Source organism: Protopterus annectens, chromosome 1.part1 (assembly GCF_019279795.1).
Source record: "Protopterus annectens isolate FY-2018-M chromosome 1.part1, PAN1.0, whole genome shotgun sequence".
In the NCBI taxonomy this organism is placed as follows: Eukaryota; Metazoa; Chordata; order Ceratodontiformes; family Protopteridae; genus Protopterus; species Protopterus annectens.
The window spans coordinates 1,670,634,902-1,670,654,071 of record NC_056726.1 but is presented as its reverse complement, the minus strand read 5'-3'; positions in this window follow the sequence as shown (position 1 = coordinate 1,670,654,071).

Sequence of the window (19,170 nt, the reverse complement as noted above, 5' to 3'; positions counted from 1 at the left end):
TCTTTGTGTGTTTATGTGTTTGATTTGTAGTTGTGATAGTTCTATGCGAGACTGGGTTTATGGTGTGTGCGGATACCTTCTCCTCCTGTCTGGTTTTGCCATTCCTGAGTTGAGAGAGCTCAGCCTCCAGTTTGGCTAAATAGTTGCATCTCTCGCATGTATTTGTGTTTTGTGGGAGGAGGAGAGGGTTGTCTGTGTACATGAGGCAATTGTAACATTGCCTCAATATTCCCAGATTCACCAGCTGAGCAGGAGAGGATGCTAGCAACTGACCCTTTGACATGCTAGAAGAAATGAAAAAGTTTGCTGTGTAACTGAGTCAGAAAGGACCTATAGGGAAGTGGGTACTCAAGGGTGTTTTAAGCTAGTGAAGTACTTTGTATAATATAGAAGTGCTTTACCTGACTAAAAATGCTTTAGGAACAAGTGCTGAGCTTTACAGATAGAGAATAGACTGTTTAGATTACAAGTAGAGCAGTTCTAAGGGAAAAATGAAGAGCAGACTTTATGGAGCCAGAAATAGTTTAACCTTGTTTAACGGTGCTGCCCGATGGTGCTCTAGTGGCAACTACGCTAAATGCAGAAAAGGCAATAAGTCAGTAGTACAGGCTAGCACACTTTAGTGGGCAGCCAAACAATTAAATTAAACAGCAAACAAACACTTTTCGACTTGAATTAGACTAATTTCGACTAAAATGTACTTTTAAGTGCAGATAATAAAAATGCAGTAAATAACTATGAAAACAGTTAAAGCTTGCTCTAGGTAAGCAGTAGAAGGTAAAACAAATATAAAAAAACAGCAGGATACTTAATCAGGAAAGCAGTCGCTTTTTTCAGTTCTCTGTAGCCAGGAAGACTCAACAGGACCACGTGGAGCTGTGTCTGAGCAATATGGCTTCAAAAAAATGCCAGAGGCAGATTTTAACCAGGGAACTTCAAAAGAGCTAGAAATGGTCCAAAATGACCAATTACTACAGCTTCTTGTGCTGAGGTCACTTCCCTCAAGGACAGGTAGGCTATTCAAGGCTCCCCACTCCCACTGGTGAGCTAAGAAACTTCCTTCTATCCAAGTAAGGCAATGGACAACACAGGAACTACAACACAGCCCAGGATACAGCAAGGCCTGTAAACTGGTCTAACTAGTTTAGGAGAGGCAGGAAAACAAGGAATTTTTTTTGGTTTTTTGTTTTTAAATAGAAACACACAGAAATGCAGAAAAGGCAATAAGTCAGTAGTACAGGCTAGCACACTTTAGTGGGCAGCCAAACAATTAAATTAAACAGCAAACAAACACTTTTCGACTTGAATTAGACTAATTTCGACTAAAATGTACTTTTAAGTGCAGATAATAAAAAATGCAGTAAATAACTATGAAAACAGTTAAAGCTTGCTCTAGGTAAGCAGTAGAAGGTAAAACAAATATAAAAAAAACAGCAGAATACTGTTGTATGCCACACACTCAAGTGTGATAGCCATTTCTGTGCATTTAAAGTGTTTTTTTGATTGTAACGGCTTTATTTTCTGAAAAAAAACTTGTTTTCTCACCTTTCTAAGCTAGAATAGTCCAGTTTTTAGGTTAGTGCTGAATTCAGGGCTGTGTTACAAGTTTCTGTGTTTGTCCATACCTTACTTGGATAGAAGGAAGTTTCTCTGTTCATTGTGAGAGAGGGAGCTTTGAGCAACCTATCTGTCCCTGGAGTAGTGGTTTCAGCCCAGAAATTAGTAGTTTATTGGCCATTTTGGGCTAATTTCTATCTCTTTCATTTCCCTGCTATAAAACCCACATTTGCATGGTTTTGCGCACCAGGCTGTGCCGGTTAGCTAGTGTATAAATATTCCCAGCTCTACAAAGTCTACTCTTCATTTTTTCCCTTGGAACTAGACAAACATTCAACTTAAGCACTCAAACCATTCACTTCTCATCCAGACACTTGCTCAAAACTCATAGCAAGCACTTATAAACCTTAGCACTAGACCCCCCTATACTGTAGAGAAAGACAAGGCTCTCAATTCGACCTTAGAAGCCAATCAGTAAATAAATTCACTCTACCTATCCAGGCATGTCCAAAGGGCAGTTTCAGGTGTACTATCTGACCAACTGGTGAATCTGGGCATTTTGAGGCAATGTTACAATTGCCTCATGTATACAGACAACCCTCTCCTCCTTCCGCCAAACACTAATACATGCAAGAGATGCAGTTATACAGCCAAACTGGAGGCAAACCTCTCTCAACCCAAGACTGGACCAAGCAGTCAAGAGGAGAAGGGAGTTACTTCCATCATACCACCAGTCTCACATAGACCTTTGAAACCAGCACTGGCAAAAAACACACATAAATACACAAAAACATACACAAAGGCTCTAAATAAAAATCTGAAAAAGCAACAGAGACCTCCAAAGCAGTCATCCAAGCAACCTCAACCCCCCAACACAAACCATGAAACACATACTTCACAAAACCAGTGTGCCACACAATCTCAGCCCTTAAAGCAAAATAACATACTCAACACACTAGTAATAGGTGACTCTATAGTCAGGCATACTGACGTCCTACCTCCTAGGCTGAACAAGGAGGTTACTGTTAGCTGCCTGTCAGGTGCCAGGATTTGCCACATAACACAAGCACTGAGGTCACTCCAGAAAGAGTACAACTATGACTCTGTCATTGTCCATGTTGGTCTGAATGACCTGAGCTGTACCTCCCTGGACTACATGAAAAGAGACATGGAGGAGCTCTCTGATCACATAGCCCGGGCCGGTATGACCCTGACCCTGAGTAGCATCCTGCCCTCACCAAGAATGATACCACAGTATAAAGAAAAGAATGATCAATTTCAATAATTGGCTAAGCTTCTGGTGTCATTCCAAAGCAATCTAGTGTCTGTCAGCCTGGGATGACCACATCCCACAATGCAGAATCCTTCACAAATGCTTTCTACGGACATCTCCAAGAATGCATGGATCATGCAATCCCAAATAAAACCAAGACCCCCTCCACCAAGGGCAGGTGTCCTGTCTGGTGGACCCCAGCCATAAACAAATTGCATAACAAAAGAAGGAAGCTACTGCACAACAGAACAAAATCCCATAAAGAGAAGGCATCTCTGATCAGCACTAGTAGAAAGCTATGTTCTCTCATAAAAACATCCAAGGCCAACTTTGAGAGAAAAATCGCTATGGACACTAAAGATAACCACAAGGCCTTCTTCTGCTATGTTAGAAACCTGGGGGAAACCCTCAGATATGTTCAGAGTTAGTTCACAATGACAAAAAATACACTGAACCCACAGATATTGCCAACATTCTGGCAGACAGGTTCAGTGCAAATTTCTCCCCTCCCTCACACCCAAAAGAAGAAATACTTATCCCAGCTGAATGTAACCTCCCTGTCATCTCAGATGTCCAGGTGAGAACCGCCCTCAGCAAAGCTAAAAACACAGCATCAGTGGGATCTGACGGAATCCCGGGTTGCATGCTACGTGAACTGCAAGAGGAGCTAAACCCACACATAAAAATGCTATTTAACCTTAGCCTTACTACAGGATATGTACCTGGACACTGGGCGTACAGCAACAGTAGTCCCACTCCACAAAGGAGGCACCTCTGCAGACCCTGGTGACTACTGCCCCATAAGCTTAACCAGCCTAGTCTGCAAAGCTATGGAAAGAATCATTATGAAACTCATAAACAGAGACATTGGGGACTTACAGACACTTGATCCCACCCAGTTCGGCTTTGTAAAGGGCAGATCCTGCCTTTTGAACCTGGTTGACTTTTTCAAAACAGTCACTAGAGCCATTGACGAGGGCAAAGCAGTCCATACAGCCTACCTGGACTTGGCTAAAGCTTTCGACACAATACCCCACTCAGGCATCATAGACAAGCTCAACAGCTTAAATGTAAATCCATATGTCATAAGATGGGTTGCAAACTGGCTAAAGGATAGAACCCATAAAGTCAAAATCGCTGGAGCCATGTTAGACTCAAAGCCAGTCACAAGTGGTGTCCCACAGGGCTCTGTCCTGGGACCCCTCTTGTTCGGCACTTATTTCTTAGATGTGAAAGCAAACATGGGAGGGTTGTGGCTGACAATGTTCACAGATGACTGCAAACTAGGCGCCATAGCTGATACACCAGCTGACACATACATCCTACAGAAAGGCCTCACTGAAACGGACAACTGGTGCCGGAGTCATGGCCTTAAACTAAATGCCAAAAAATGTATAGTCATCCCCTTTGGGAAAAACAAAGTACCCACAAATTATCACATATATAGTAACCCAATGAGTATGGAAAAAGTAATCAGAGACCTGGAGACTCAAGTCGATAGTGAACTCTCATTTGAAACCCACGTTGCCAAAGTGGTTAGAAAGACTTTCTACCTTACCAACCTTATCATGAAGGGATTCACATCCAGATCAAAGGAGGTCATTGTACCCCTAAACTCCTCCCTTATCAGGCCCATGATTGAGTACAATGCCCCATTTAGTATTTACCTCACCCGGCACTTGCAACAGCTAGAAAGACCACAAAAGTACCTCATCAAGAGGATCAAGGGTCTCCAACATATGTCATATGCTGCCAGACTAAAGAAACTCCAGCTCTATTCAGTAGCATACCGCCTACTCAGAGGTGATCTGTGCCTGACGTACAAGGCCATGTCCAATCAGGAATTGATGGACATGCTCCACCTCAAAAAATCCAAATCCATCAGAACCACGAGAGCTAAAGATTTAAACCTCAGCACAAATATGAATAGGACATGCTGGAGGGACAGATTCATAACTCAGAGGCTTCCCATACTCTGGAACAGAATCCCAGTTCATGTTAGGCAGAGCCCCTCACTGACTCTCTTCAAGAGAAATCTTGACGAGTGGATGGGAGATTATAGGTTTACCCCAGGGGTCATCTCTGTGTCACTACTAGACAGAGGCACAGTAAACTAATTCTATTATGTAAGGGGGTCTTCACTGTGTCACTACTAGACAGATGCACAGTATTCTAAATCTATTCTGTACACTTTTGTACCATTACATGGGGTGGCGAAAGCCACATCACTATGGCTAGGCTTATAAATGCCCCAGGGCAGATAGCCTAGTACTAAACAATGAAACTATGCTCGACAAACCACACTGCTTCACTAGAGACAGCTTGCACCTGTCACCCTTAGGCTTTCAAATACTGGCCAAGGCTCTTGCCACCCCCATAGTGCCTTTTTTAGGCCAGGCTCAAAAGACAAACCCACCGCCATAAATAGCACAAGTAACAGAAAACTGAGGGTAATGTTACTCAGTGCCAAAAGTCTAAACCTCAAAATGCACACACTTGAGGCACTCCTCAGTATAGAGAAAATTGATATATGTGCAGTAACAGAAACCTGGTTTAAGGCTTCAGAGAGCACCCCAGCAATACCAGGTTACAACTCATATCATACATTTTGGCCACAAAAGCTGGACCGAAACACAAATGGCGGGGGAGTATCCATATTCATCAAGGATATCCACACCTCCAGGTTAGTGGCACAGCACAATAATTCAGAGATCATCCACGTGCAACTAACAACAGGTAAAACTGCTATTCAAATTATAGCTTGCTACAGATCAACCACTATGTCCCTGGACCCCCACTCCGCATTCCTGGAAATAAGGGAAAACATAAAGATTCTACCAAACATCCTGATATTGGGTGATTTCAATTACCCAAACAATACTTGGGAGAACTACTCAAGTACAAACTTCCTTGCCCAACATTTCCTAGAATTTATAAACTCAAACACCCTGGATCAACTGGTCAATACCCTCACCAGAGGTGACAACATATTGGACCTGGTCATCACCAACATGGGCGACCGGTGTTCCACACCGGAGGTCAACCCCTCACTGGTTAGATCTGACCATAAACTAATCACTCTGGATATCCACATTCTGCCACCACCCCCGGTCAAAGAAACCACTGTGAAAAACTTTTCAAAAGCAAACTTCACGTTACTTAAGATCGAAATGGGAAGTTTCAAAGCCCCCATGCTAAAGGATAACACTGTCCAAGCTGCAAAATCCTTTACTAATGCACTCTATGGGCACCTACAAGAATGCATGGATCATGCTTTCCCAAACAAAACCAAGACTCACTCCTCCAAGAAAAGGAAACCAGTCTGGTTGATCCCTGCCATAAACAAGCTATACAATAGAAGGAGGAAACTAGTACAGAAACAAGTAAAATCTCAAGAAGGGAAGACATCCCTGATCAGTATCAGCAAGAAACTATGTTCCCTCATAAAATCATCCAAGGCTAGCTACGAAAGAAAAATTGCTATGGACTCCAAAGATAACCACAAGGCATTATTTAGCTATGTCAAGAATCTAAGTGGCAATTCTCAGATCTGCACGGAGTTAGTGTAGAATGGCACAAAATATACTGAACCGACCGATATAGCCAACATCCTGGCAGACAGGTTCAGTGCAAACTTAACTCCCTTCTCACCCTCAAAAGGGCCCTTAACTATAGCAGAAGAATGCAGTGCCCCTGAATTGACAGAAACTCAGGTTAAAACAGCCCTCTCCAAAACCAAAAACACAGCATCAATGGGACCGGATGGTGTTGCAGGCTGTGTCCTACATGAGCTCAAAGATGAACTAACCCCTCACCTAAACACAGTGTTTAAACTCAACCTCTCCACAGACTATGTGCCCACAGAGTGGTGCACAGCAAAGGTTATTCCACTCCACAAAGGTGGAGCCACAACGGACCCCTGGATCTATCACCCTATAAGCCTGTCTAGCTTGGTCTGCAAAGCTATGGAGCGCATCATCATGAATCTCATTAACAGAGACATTGGAAACCTCCAAACACTGGACCCTACCCAGTTTGGCTTTGTTAAGGGCAGATCATGCCTCCTAACCCTGGTGGACTTCTTTGAGACAGTTGCCAAGGCTATAGATGAGGGAAAGGTGGTCCACACAGCCTACAAGACCTCACAAAGGCCTTTGACACCATTCCCCACTCAGGTATTATAGACAAGCTCACCAGCCTGAACATAAACCCCTATGTCACAAGATGGTTTGCCAACTGGCTCACGGACAGAACCCACATGGTAAGAGTTGCAGTAGCTAGGTCTGACTCTAAATCGGTTACAAGTGGTATTTCCCAGGGCTCAGTCCTAGGACCCCTCCTCTTTGGCATATACTTCTCAGATGTACAGGCAAGCACAGAAGGACTATGACTGACCAAGTTCACAGACAACTGCAAACTAGGGGCTATAATTGACTTTCCAGCTGACACAGACATCCTCCAAAAGGGTCTCACTGAGATAGATACCTGGTGTCAAAACCATGGCCTCAAGCTAATTGACAAAAAGTGCATAGTCATCCCCTCTGGAAAAAACAAAGTACTCACAACCTACCACATAGATGGTTGACCCCTAAATATGGAAGACATAATAAGGGATCTGGGGACCCAAGTAGATTGCAACCTCTCCTTTGATACTCACATTGCCAAAGTGGTTAGAAAATCCTTCTATGTGGCCCACCTAATCACAAAAGGGTTTGCATCCAGATCGAAAGAGGTCATTGGGACCCTCTACGCATCACTCATCAGACCCATCATAGAGTGCAATGCTCCATTTGGGATGTACCTTACAAGACACCTGCAACAATTGGAAAGACCACAGCAGTATCTCACTAAGAAGATCACAGGCCTCAAGCAGATGCCCGATGCAGCTAGACTGCAGAAACTACAGCTGTACTCGGTTGCATACCGCCTACTCAGAGGTGATCTCTGCCTGACATACAAGGCCATGTCCAGCCCAGACTTGATGGTCATGTTCCACCTAAAGAAAACCATATCCCCTCAAGCTACACAATATTTCTCCGAAGTACAGGCAAAGGCGGAGGGACTGTGGCTAACCAAGTTCACAGATTACTGTAAATTGGGTGCAATAATTGACTCTCCAGCTGACACAGACATCCTGCAAAGGGGTCTCACAGAGACAAACACCTGGTGTCAAAGTCACGGCCTCAAGCTAAATGCCAAAAAATGCATAGTAATCCCATCTGGGAAAAACAAAGTACCTACAAACTACCACATAGATGGGAATCCACTAAGTACAGAAGAAGTAATTAGGGACCTGGGTACCCAAGTAGACAGCATGCTCTCCTTTGATAACCACATAGCCAAAATGGTCAGGAAATCCTGCTATGTGGCACACCTGATCACAAAGGGTTTCTCATCCAGATCCAAGGAGGTGATTGTGCCCCTTTACTCCTCACTCATTAGGCCCATAATAGAGTGCAATTCCCCATTTGGGATGTACCTCACTAGACACCTGCAACAACTAGAAAGACCACAGAAGTACCTCACTAAAGGGAATTAAGGGCCTTAAACAATTACCATATGAAGCATGACTAAAAAAGCTCCAGCTCTTCTCAGTCGCTTACTGTCTGCTCAGAGGTGACCTGTGCCTGACCTATAGGGCCATGTCAAACCCTGAACTAATGGACATACTTCACCTCAAAAAAATGAGATCCCTCATAACCACTCATTCTAGTGACTTGAACCTATGTACAACATTAAACAGGACATGCTGGAGGGATAGATTCCTGTCCCAGCGACTCACCTCACTCTGGAATAGAATCCCAATCCATATTCGACAGAGCTCCTCTCTGACCCTCTTCAAGAGAAATCTTGATGAGTGGATGGGTAATCATAAGTTTTACCCTGGGATCACTTCAGGTACCCTGCTGACAGAGGCCCAGGTTACTAATCTAATGGGGAGGTGAAAGCCATCACTCTGTGGCTAGGCTTATAAATGCCCATGGGCAGATAGCCTAGTACTTACCTATGAACCTATGAACACGCTCCAGGGATCTAAACCTCACCACAATGTGCTGGAGGGATACATTCCTGTCCCAGAGACTTCCCATGCTCTAGAACAAGATTCCAATCTACATTAGGCAGAACTCCTCACTAACCCTTTTCAAGAGAAACCTTGATGAGTGGAAGAGAAACAGAAAGTTTACCCCAGGGATCAATTCAATGGCTCTGCTGGACAGAGGCACAGGGAACTAATCTAAGAGGGTGGCGAAAGCCAACACATTCCAGCTAGGCTTCTAAATGCCTTCGGGCAGATAGCCAAGTACCTACCTATGAACCTATACATTCACTTGATGGAATGCAGCATTGTCTTGCATACTTAGCTTAAGTGACTATCTTTGGACACAGTGCAATTTCTGGGTGCTGAGGCATAATTGATCCCTCTAACCACACACACAGCTGGTCTCCTGTTAGATTGACAATGTAAATCATTTTCATCACGCTCTGTCTTTTATCAGTACTGTTGCATTACATTGTTGTCTGAAGACAGTGTTATAGATTCAGGGATACTTAGGTTCACAGGTACTTAGTAGGCTATTAAGTGGTGAGGATCTTTAGATCCCTAGTGATACATTCTGGTGAAATTTTTAGCTCTTATATATTAAGCACAAATGACACAGAGATGAGCAGGACATTTACATGTTGGCCCTATCCATGGTTAAGGGTGGTAAAGTCAAAGGTAAATTTCATTTACTCAGTTGTTTTCCCAGATTACATTTCAATAGTGTATGAGGTAAACTTTCACTTCATTTGGAGAGGAAAATGATTCCAAAATAGTGATATTTTCTGTCATACATGTCTATTCCTTTAACGTGTTGTGTTTGTGTTGTAAGAGATTTAGATCTCTTGAATGGAAGCTTATTAGACATGTTAATGTTCATAGGTTCATATGTGTGTACTAGGCTAATGGCTCTGGAACCTTTACAAGCCTAGCTTATAGAAGTGCCCTGGCATCGTGCCACCTGACATTAGTTCCCAGTGCCTCTATCAAGTAGAGCCACTGGAGTGATCTCTGGGGTGAATTTTCTCTTGAAGAGGGCCAGTGAGGTGCTCTGCTTGACATGTATGGGAAATCTATTCCAGAGCATGGGCAGTATCTGGGTTATGAATCTGTCCCTCCAGCATGTTCTATTGATTGTGGTAATGAGGTTGAGGTCTCTGGAGTGTGTGGTGTGGAGGGATTGGGATTTCTTTAGATGCAGCATTTCTAACAGAGCTGGGTTAGACATGGCTTTGTATGTCATGCAGAGATCGCCTCTTAGTAGACAATATGAGACAGAGAATAGTTGGAGTTTTTTGAGTCTGTCCATGGAGGGCATGTGTTTAAGGCCTACTATCCTCTTCGAGAGGTACTTTTGTGGCCTTTCCAGCTGTTGCATGTGTCTAGTGAGGTACATGTCAAATGGGACATTATACTCAATGACTGGCCTAATAAGGGAAGAATAGAGAGATGACCCCTTTCTTGCTAGATGCAAAACCATTGGTAATAGATGTGTCAAATAGAAGGACTTTCTGACCACAATGGTAATGTGATGGTCAAAGGAGAGGTTGCTGTCAACCTGTGCTCCCAAATCTCTTATAATGCCTTCAGTGTTCAGTGGGCTCCCATCAATGTGGTATTTAGTGGGAACTGAGTTTTTCCCAAAGCGGATGATGACACATTTTTTGACATTAAGCTTAAGGCCATGGTTTAGACACCAGTTATTGGTCTCAGATAGAGCCTTTCTGTAGGATGTCTACATCACTTGGGGGAGTTAATAATGGCTCCCAGCTTGCAGTTGTCTGCGAATTTGGTTGGCCAGAGTCCCTCCGTGTTGTCCTGGACTTCTAAGAAGTAGATGACAAACAGGAGAGGATCCAGGACTGATCCCTGTGAGACTCCACACGTGACTGGTCGGCAGTCTGACTTGGAGTCTGCTACTTTCACACTGTGGGGTATTTCTGTGAGCCAGTTTGCAACCCACCTAGTGATTTAGGGGTTGATGCCTACTTTGGTGAGTTTATCAGTAATTCCTGAGTGAAGAATGATATCAAGGACCTTGGCCAGATCGAGGTAGTCTGTATGAACTGCCTTGACCTCATCCACAGCTCTGGTGACTGACTCAAAGAAGTCAACCAGGTTAAGCAGGCATGATCTACCATTCACAAAACCAAATTGCATGGGATCTAGAGTTTGGAGACTCCCTATATCAATGTTAATTAGGTCCATGATGATGCGCTCCATAGCCTTAAATATCAGACTTGTCAGGCTAATGGGGTGATAATTCCCAGGGTCTGTAGTCACACTTCCTTTATGGAGAGGGATGACTGTAGCACTCTACCATTCAGTAGTGACAAAACCTGAGGTGAGGCTGTTGTTGAACAGGGCACACAAAATAATCAGCCCTGCCAAGTCTGAAACCCAGGACCCTGTGTACTACAATCACAGCAACATCCCAGTCTCAAACCTAGGGCTCTGTGCACTACAGTCACAGCAGTGTACAGTGGGTCTGACAAGATATGTTCTGCTGAGCCTCTGTACATATAGATGTGTACAAAGTTGTTTATAATCCACAGGTTGTGTTGTAAACAAGAACGCCAATAAATGAAAAAACTCAAATTGAAATTTTATTAAGCTTAAAAACAAGCTTTTTGTCAGCGCTCTGGGCCAACTTCCTCAGAAAACAAACTGCACCACACATTTGTCTCACTATAAATACATCACTACTCAACTCAGATGCGCCCCCCCCCCTAGCGGCTCCCCTTTAAAAAGCCCATAATTACACTTTGAAATTTTTAACTAAGAAGCGGCCAAAATATTCAACAATTTGGTATCTACTACTCATACCTGCCATCATTGCTGGTAAACCTATAATGCTCCAAATATTGAATCTTAGAGCCACCATAATTATATATATATACAAATGATAAAATGTGTCAATAACCACAATAAAAATTATAATATAATTTAAAAATAAGTATAAAAGTGGGAAAATATCCCCACAAGTGTTAATATAAACATTGATATAAACAATAAATTTTGAACACAAATATAATGAAGAATGGTGAGACCCAAAAATATGTTCCCAGATGGCATTAAGTCACTCCAGGGGACTTCACCTCACTAGGCTTCTCAATTTGAGGAAGCAACTGATGGATAGCATACTGTTAAGTCCAGGTAAATGGTAAGCTTCCAACTTAATTTGCCACATCAACTCTTTGCATTCTAGTCTTAAAGAATTGGGTCCCCCCATAAACTCTTTTTTTAGCTGATTGATCTCTGTAAATGAAAATTCGTGGCCTGGGTTATCTAATATATGTTTGGCCAGAGCGTTGTCAGCCTTCCCCTTCCTGATGGCATATAAGTGCTCGTATACCCATTCCTGTAGTTTCCTATCAGTCTTGCTGATGTAGAAACCTGGACAGACCGAACACTGGGCAAAATATACCACCCAATTGCTGGCACAATTGAATCTTCCTTGTATGAGATATTTCTTGTCCCTGATGGAAAAAGTTGAACTTGCTTTTATGTATCTGCAGTACTTGCACATGTTACATTTGAACATCCCAGATCTGGGGGAGGCATCAGCAACTTTGGATTCCAGGATGTTTTTGATGTTAAGGCCCCTCCTGAAAGTAACCTGAGGGGGCGATAATAAACTAAATGCTCCTATTGACTCGGTGGTTAATAAGCACCAATTTTTCTTTATAATGGGCACGATGTCCATTGCATCCAAGTTGAATGAAATTACAAAAGTAAAACTGAAAGTATCAGACTCACTGACGAAACGAGGTAACCGTAAAGACCCATCCTCCATATTCCCCAAAATGGGGCGAAAATGGCCATTGGCCCTCTTCCCCTGCACTTCCAAATTCAATTCTGTGACAAAATCGGCGGGGTACCCTCTGCTGACGAACATGCCAAAGATGAACTTGCACTCCTCGTAAAATTTCTTATCTTCTGATGTCATGCAGGCTGCTCGAACAAATTGGCCTTTCACAATAGCCCTCTTTTGATGTAATGGGTGTTCGCTGTAAAAATGTAAATAAGAATTCAAGAAGGTTGGCTTCTGATGTATGCTGGCCATGAAGTGATTAAGGCTCCTATCTTTCTCTAGTTCCACGTCCAAGTAGGTAATCTTGTCAATGGCAAACTCAGATGTGAATTTCAAAAATTCTGTGGAACCGTTAAAAAATGACACCAATTTATTAACATCATCTAGAGTACCATTGAAGATGACAAATATGTCATCCAAGAATCTAGTGTATAACGTTACTTTCTCTTAGACCAAAGAATTAGATAAAACAAACACCCTGTCCCAGTGGGCCATGACATAAATTGGCCACACTGGCTCCACAGGGCGATCCCATAGGGACCCCAATCAATTGGTGGAACCACCGGTGATTAAATGTAAAAAAGTTGCTGGTAAGAATAACCTCCAATAGTTCGCTGTCCGTTGTAACTTCTTCTGCAGGAGCATGGTGAAAAAACATTTCCTATTGGATCCACTCAACTGCCTCCAAATGGGGGATAGATGAATACAGGTCAACAACGTCAATGGTCAAGAGAATACAATCAGCGTTAAATGGAACAGAACCCACTTTTTCTAAAAATGCCCAAGAATCTCTTGAAATGTACTGGACTCTGTCCACATACTTCTTGAGAATCTCATCCACCACCTTGGCCGCTGCATACATGATGCTTCCCCTGGCACTGACCAGTTGCCACATAGGTGGATCATAGATGTTCTTGTGTATCGTGGGGTTCCCAAACAAGACTGGAATTTTAGGTGATACCACAGAAATTAAATTGTATACATCCACATCTATGATGGCATTGATGAACATCTCCTCAAAATATGACCGGATGTGGCACAAACTAAGATTCAATTCATTCTTAGAAACCTCCTGGTAAGTATCAGAAGATAAAATAGCCAACATCTTGTCATTGTGGTCATTCATATCCATGGCCACCAATCCCCCTCCCTTATCGGGTTGCATAAGTCTAACTGATGCAAACCTGAATGCCTCTAACTAGGCCCTCTCCACCTTAGTGATATTAAAATGAGCCTGGCGCCTTGAATTGAGGAGGTGGTGGATGTCAAGATCACACAATTGTTTGAAAATTCCAACATCTGGGAGTAATGGCGGATTGTAAGTACTTGGTATGTGGTAAGGGTTCTTGCGTTTTTGGGAATCACCCAACAACAGTGACAGGTTCAACTTTCTCACAAAAACTTTCAGATCCAATGTAGTCCTGCCAACACCCGCTCTACAAGAGGGTATAAAAGTTAATCCTTTAGCCAAAACATCCGCCAAAGGTTGGGAAAAAACAAACTGTGAAAAATTGTAAATCTTGAAGTCTGTACCCATGTTGTAGAGCATTTCCAAAGGTTGCATTGGGGGTACTGAAGGAATAACTAGTCCATGGTCTCTCAGTTCCTCCTGGTTTTGTATTTGTTCCTCGTCATCCGACCCGACTGTGGCTGGGGGGATGAGGCTCGGACTTGAAAATTTTCATCATAGTTGTCAAGAGTCGGCTCTTCCTGGCCCGTGCCCGGCCCGATGCTCATAACACATTTGGTTGAAATTCTCTGGTTTGTTCACCTCAATAGGGATCCGTCCTCCGGTTCACGGGGGTCCGTCAGTTGGCCATTGGTCTCGGGGCCAGATAGCAACCCCACGGTGGTTCTGCTATTCCCTAGAAAATTCCCTTGAGATTTAGAGTATCTGATTTAATTTCCTCATCTAAGTTGGAAAGTTCCATGGTTAGTTGATTAATAACTTCCTGATAGTGGGTGCAGATTAAGTTGATCAATTCATTCCCATGTCTATCAAAAAGTGCCAAGAGGTCAAGGTGGAATTTTAACCTGTCTTCCAAACCTGTAGGGTATGCCATGAGTGGAACCCCTTCGGAACAATCTTCGCACGTCGGCATTCCCCAAAGTAGGATACCTCAAGTTGTAACTTCCTTAACCTCAGTAATTTTTGGTCGAAATTGTTGAGCTTAGTAGGTAAATCGGACAATCCTTCAGTTTGAATATCAATATTACCGATGTCTTCCCCAGTAGGAAAACTGAAGGGGCGATTCAGCCAATTGTTCAAGTTTAATCCAACATAGCCTCCATTTCACCGAGAATAGCTGGAGAGCCTCCAATTTTCTCACCTGAACTTGTATGGCCTTCCAAAATGCCCTTAGGCTTACCGCTGCTATAGATATTATGTGAAGCCTTGTTGCCGATGGTAGCAACTCTCGAGTCAGTTCCGGTTCCACTAGCCGATAACAAGGCTGGAGATTCTGTCGATAAACCACTGGAGGGGCATACTGTTGGACTCAAAGAACCACTTTGTGAAAGCCCATCAATTCGCTGTGAAAGATGATCCACTTTCTCAGTTAGGAGGTTAATAAGTATAGTTAAGTCGCCTGAGTCTGAAGTGCCACTGGCTTCCTGCATGGTGGAAGACATAAACCTTCTAAAAATTCAAAAAACAAAAAAAAACTGGTGAAAAGAACCACCTTTGCATTTCCAGCGCCTTTAAACTCCTGGATTCAGATAGATGTGTACAAAGTTCTTTATAATCCACAGGTTGTGTTGTCAACCAGAACGTCAATAAACGAAAAAAAACAAATTGAAATTTTATTAAGCTTAAAAACAAGCTTTTCATCAGCGCTCTGCACCAACTTCCTCAGGAAACAAACTGCACCACACATTTGTCTCACTATAAATACATCACTACTCAACTCAGATGTGCCCCCCCCCAGCGGCTCCCCTTTAAAAAGCACATAATTACACTTTGAAATTTTTAACTAAGAAGCGGCCAAAATATTCATCAGTTTGGTATCTACTACTCATACCTGCCATCATTGCTGGTAAACCTATAATGCTCCAAATATTGAATCTTAGAGCCACCATAATTATATATAAATACAAATGATAAAATGTGTCAATAACCACAAGAAAATTATAATATATGTTAAAAATAAGTATAAAAGTGGGAAAAAATTCCCACAAGTGTTAATATAAACATTGATATAAACAATAAATGGTGAACACAAATATAATGAAGAATGGTGAGACCCAAAAATATGTTCCCAGATGGCATTAAGTCACTCCAGGGGACTTCACCTCACTAGACTTCTCAATTTGAGGAAGCAACTGATGGAAAGCAAACTTTGTACACATCTATCTGAATCCAGGAGTTTAAAGGCGCTGGACCTGCAAGGGTGTTTTTTCACCAGTTTGTTTTTTTGTTTTTTAAATTTTTAGAAGGTTTATGTCTTCCACCATGCAGGAAGCCAGTGGCACTTCAGACTCAGGCAACTTAACTATACTTATCAACCCTCTAACTGAGAAAGTGGATCATCTTTCACAGCGAATTGATAGGCTTTCACAAAGTGGTTCTGTGAGTCCAATGGTGTTCCCCTCCAGTGGTTTATCGATGGAATCTCCAGCCTTGTTATCGGCTAGTGGAACCGGAACTGACTCGAGAGTTGTTACCATCAGCAACAAGGCTTCACATAATACCAATAGCAGTGGTAAGCCTAATGGCATTTTGGAAGGCCATACAAGTTCAGGTGAGAAAATTGGAGCCTCTCCAGCTATTCTCAGTGAAATGGAGGCACCGAGGAGGGTATATGTTGAATTAAACTTGAACAATTGGCTGAATCGCCCCTTCAGTTTTCCTACTGGGGAAGACATCAGTAATATTGATATTCAAACTGAAGGATTGTCCGATTTACCTACTAAGCTCAACAATTTCAACCAAAAATTACTGAGGTTAAGGAAGTTACATCTTGAGGTATCCTACTTTGGGGAATGCCGACGTGCAAAGATTGTTCTGAAAAGGCTTCGCTCATGGCAATACTTTACAGGTTTGCAAGACAGGTCGAAATTCCACCTTGACCTCTTGGCACTTTTTGATAGACATGGGAATGAATGATCAACTTAATCTGCACCCACTATTAGGAAGTTATTAATCAACTAACCATGGAACTTTCCAACTTAGATGAGGAAATTAAATCAGATACTCATTTTTTCAGATATCGTTATGAATATGAAAGAGTCTTCACCAGTATCGACCAACACATTTCTAAGACCACTATAACTAAATAAAGAAACTCCAGAGGGACATAAAAGCCAATAAAGAGGGGGTAGCCTACCCCAAACCCCCTAAATCTCAAGGGAATTTTCTAGGGAATAGCAGAATCACCATGGGGTTGCTATCTGGCCCCGAGACCAATGGCCAACCGACGGACCCCCGTGAACCTGAGAACGGATCCCTATTGAGGCGAACAAACCAGAGAATTTCAATGGAATGTGTTATAAGTATCGGGCCAGGCATGGGCCAGGAAGAGCCGACTCTTGACAACTATGATGAAAATTTTCAAGTCCGAGCCTCATCCCCCCAGCCACAGTTGGGTCAGATGATGAGGAAAACAATACAAAACCAGGAGGATCTGAGAGACCATGGACTAGTTATTCCTTCAGTACCCCCAATGCAACCTTTAGAAATACTCTACAACACGGGTAAAGACTTCAAGATTTACAATTTTTCACAGTTTGTTTTTTCCCAACCTTTGGTGGATGTTTTGGCTAAAGGATTAACTTTTGTACCCTCCTGTAGAGCAGGTGTTTGGAGGACTATATTGGATCTGAAACTTTTTGTGAGAAAGTTGAACCTGTCACTGTTGTTGGATGATTCCCAAAAATGCAAGAACCCTTACCACATACCAAGTACTTACAATCCGCCATTACTCCCAGCTGAAAGAATTTTCGAACAATTGTGTGATCTTGACATTCGCTACCTCCTCAATTCAAGGCACTAGGCTCATTTTAATATCACTAAGGAGGATAGGGCCTTGTTAGAGGCACACAGGTTTGCATCAGTTAGACTTATGCAACCTGATAAGGGAGGGGGGATTGGTGGCCATGGATATGAATGACTACAATGACAGGATGTTGGCTAGGCTATTTTATCTTCTGATACTTACCAGGAGGTTTCTCAGAATGAATTGAATCTTAGTTTTTGCCACATCTGGTCATATTTTGAGGAGATGTTCATCAATGGCGTCATAGACGTGGATGTATACAATGTTGTTTTTGTGGTATCACCTAAAATTCCAGTCTTGTTTGGGAACCCCAAGATACACAAGAACATCTATGATCCACCTATGTGGCAACTGGTCAGTGCCAGGGGAAGTGTCACATATGCAGCGGCCAAGGTGGTGGATGAGATTCTCAAGAAGTATATGGACAGAGTCCAATACATTTCAAGAGATTCTTGGGCATATTTGGAAAAAGTGGGTTCTGTTCCATTTAATGCTGATTGTATTCTCTTGACCATTGACATTGTTGACCTGTATTCATCTATCCCCCATTTGGAGTCAGTTGAGTGGATCCAATTGGAAATGTTTTTTCACCATGCTCCTGTAGAAGAAGTTACAATGGTCAGCAAACTATTGGAGGTTATTCTTACCAGCAACATTTTTTTTACATTTAATCACCGGTGGTTCCACCAATTGATTGGGGTCCCTATGGGATCACCCTGTGGAGCCAGTGTGGCCAATTTAGTCATGGCCCACTGGGAAAGGTTGTTTGTTTTATCTAATTCTTTGGTCCAAGAGAAAGTAGCGTTTTACACTAGATTCTTGGATGACATTTTTGTCATCTTCAATGGTACTCTAGATGATGTTAATAACTTGGTGTCATTTTTTAACGGCTCCACAGAATTTTTGAAATTCACATCTGAGTTTGCCATTGACAAGATTACCTACTTGGACATGGAACTAGAGAAAGATAGGAGCCTTAATCACTTTGTGGCCAGCATACATTGGAAGCCAACCTTCTCGAATTCTTATTTACATTTTGACAGCGAACACCCATTACATCAAAAGAGGGCTATTGTGAAAGGCCAATTTGTTCGAGCAGCCCGCATGACATCAGAAGATAAGAAATTTTACAAGGAGTGCAAGTTTATCTTTGGCATGTTCGTCAGGAGAGGGTATCCCACCGTTTTTGTCACAGAATTGAGTTTGGTAGTGCAGGGAAAGAGAGCCAATGGCCACTTCTGCCCCATTTTGGGGAATATGGAGGATGGGTCTTTAGGGTTACCTCGCCTCATCAGTGAGTCTGATACTTTCAATTGTACTTTTGTAATTTCATTCAACTTGGATGCAATGCACATTGTGTCCATTATAAAGAAAAATTGGTGCTTATTAACCACTGAGTCAATAGGAGCATTTGGACTATTATCGCCCCTAAGGTTACTTTCAGGAGGGGCCTTAACATTAAAAACATCCTGGAGTCCAAAGTTGCTGTTGC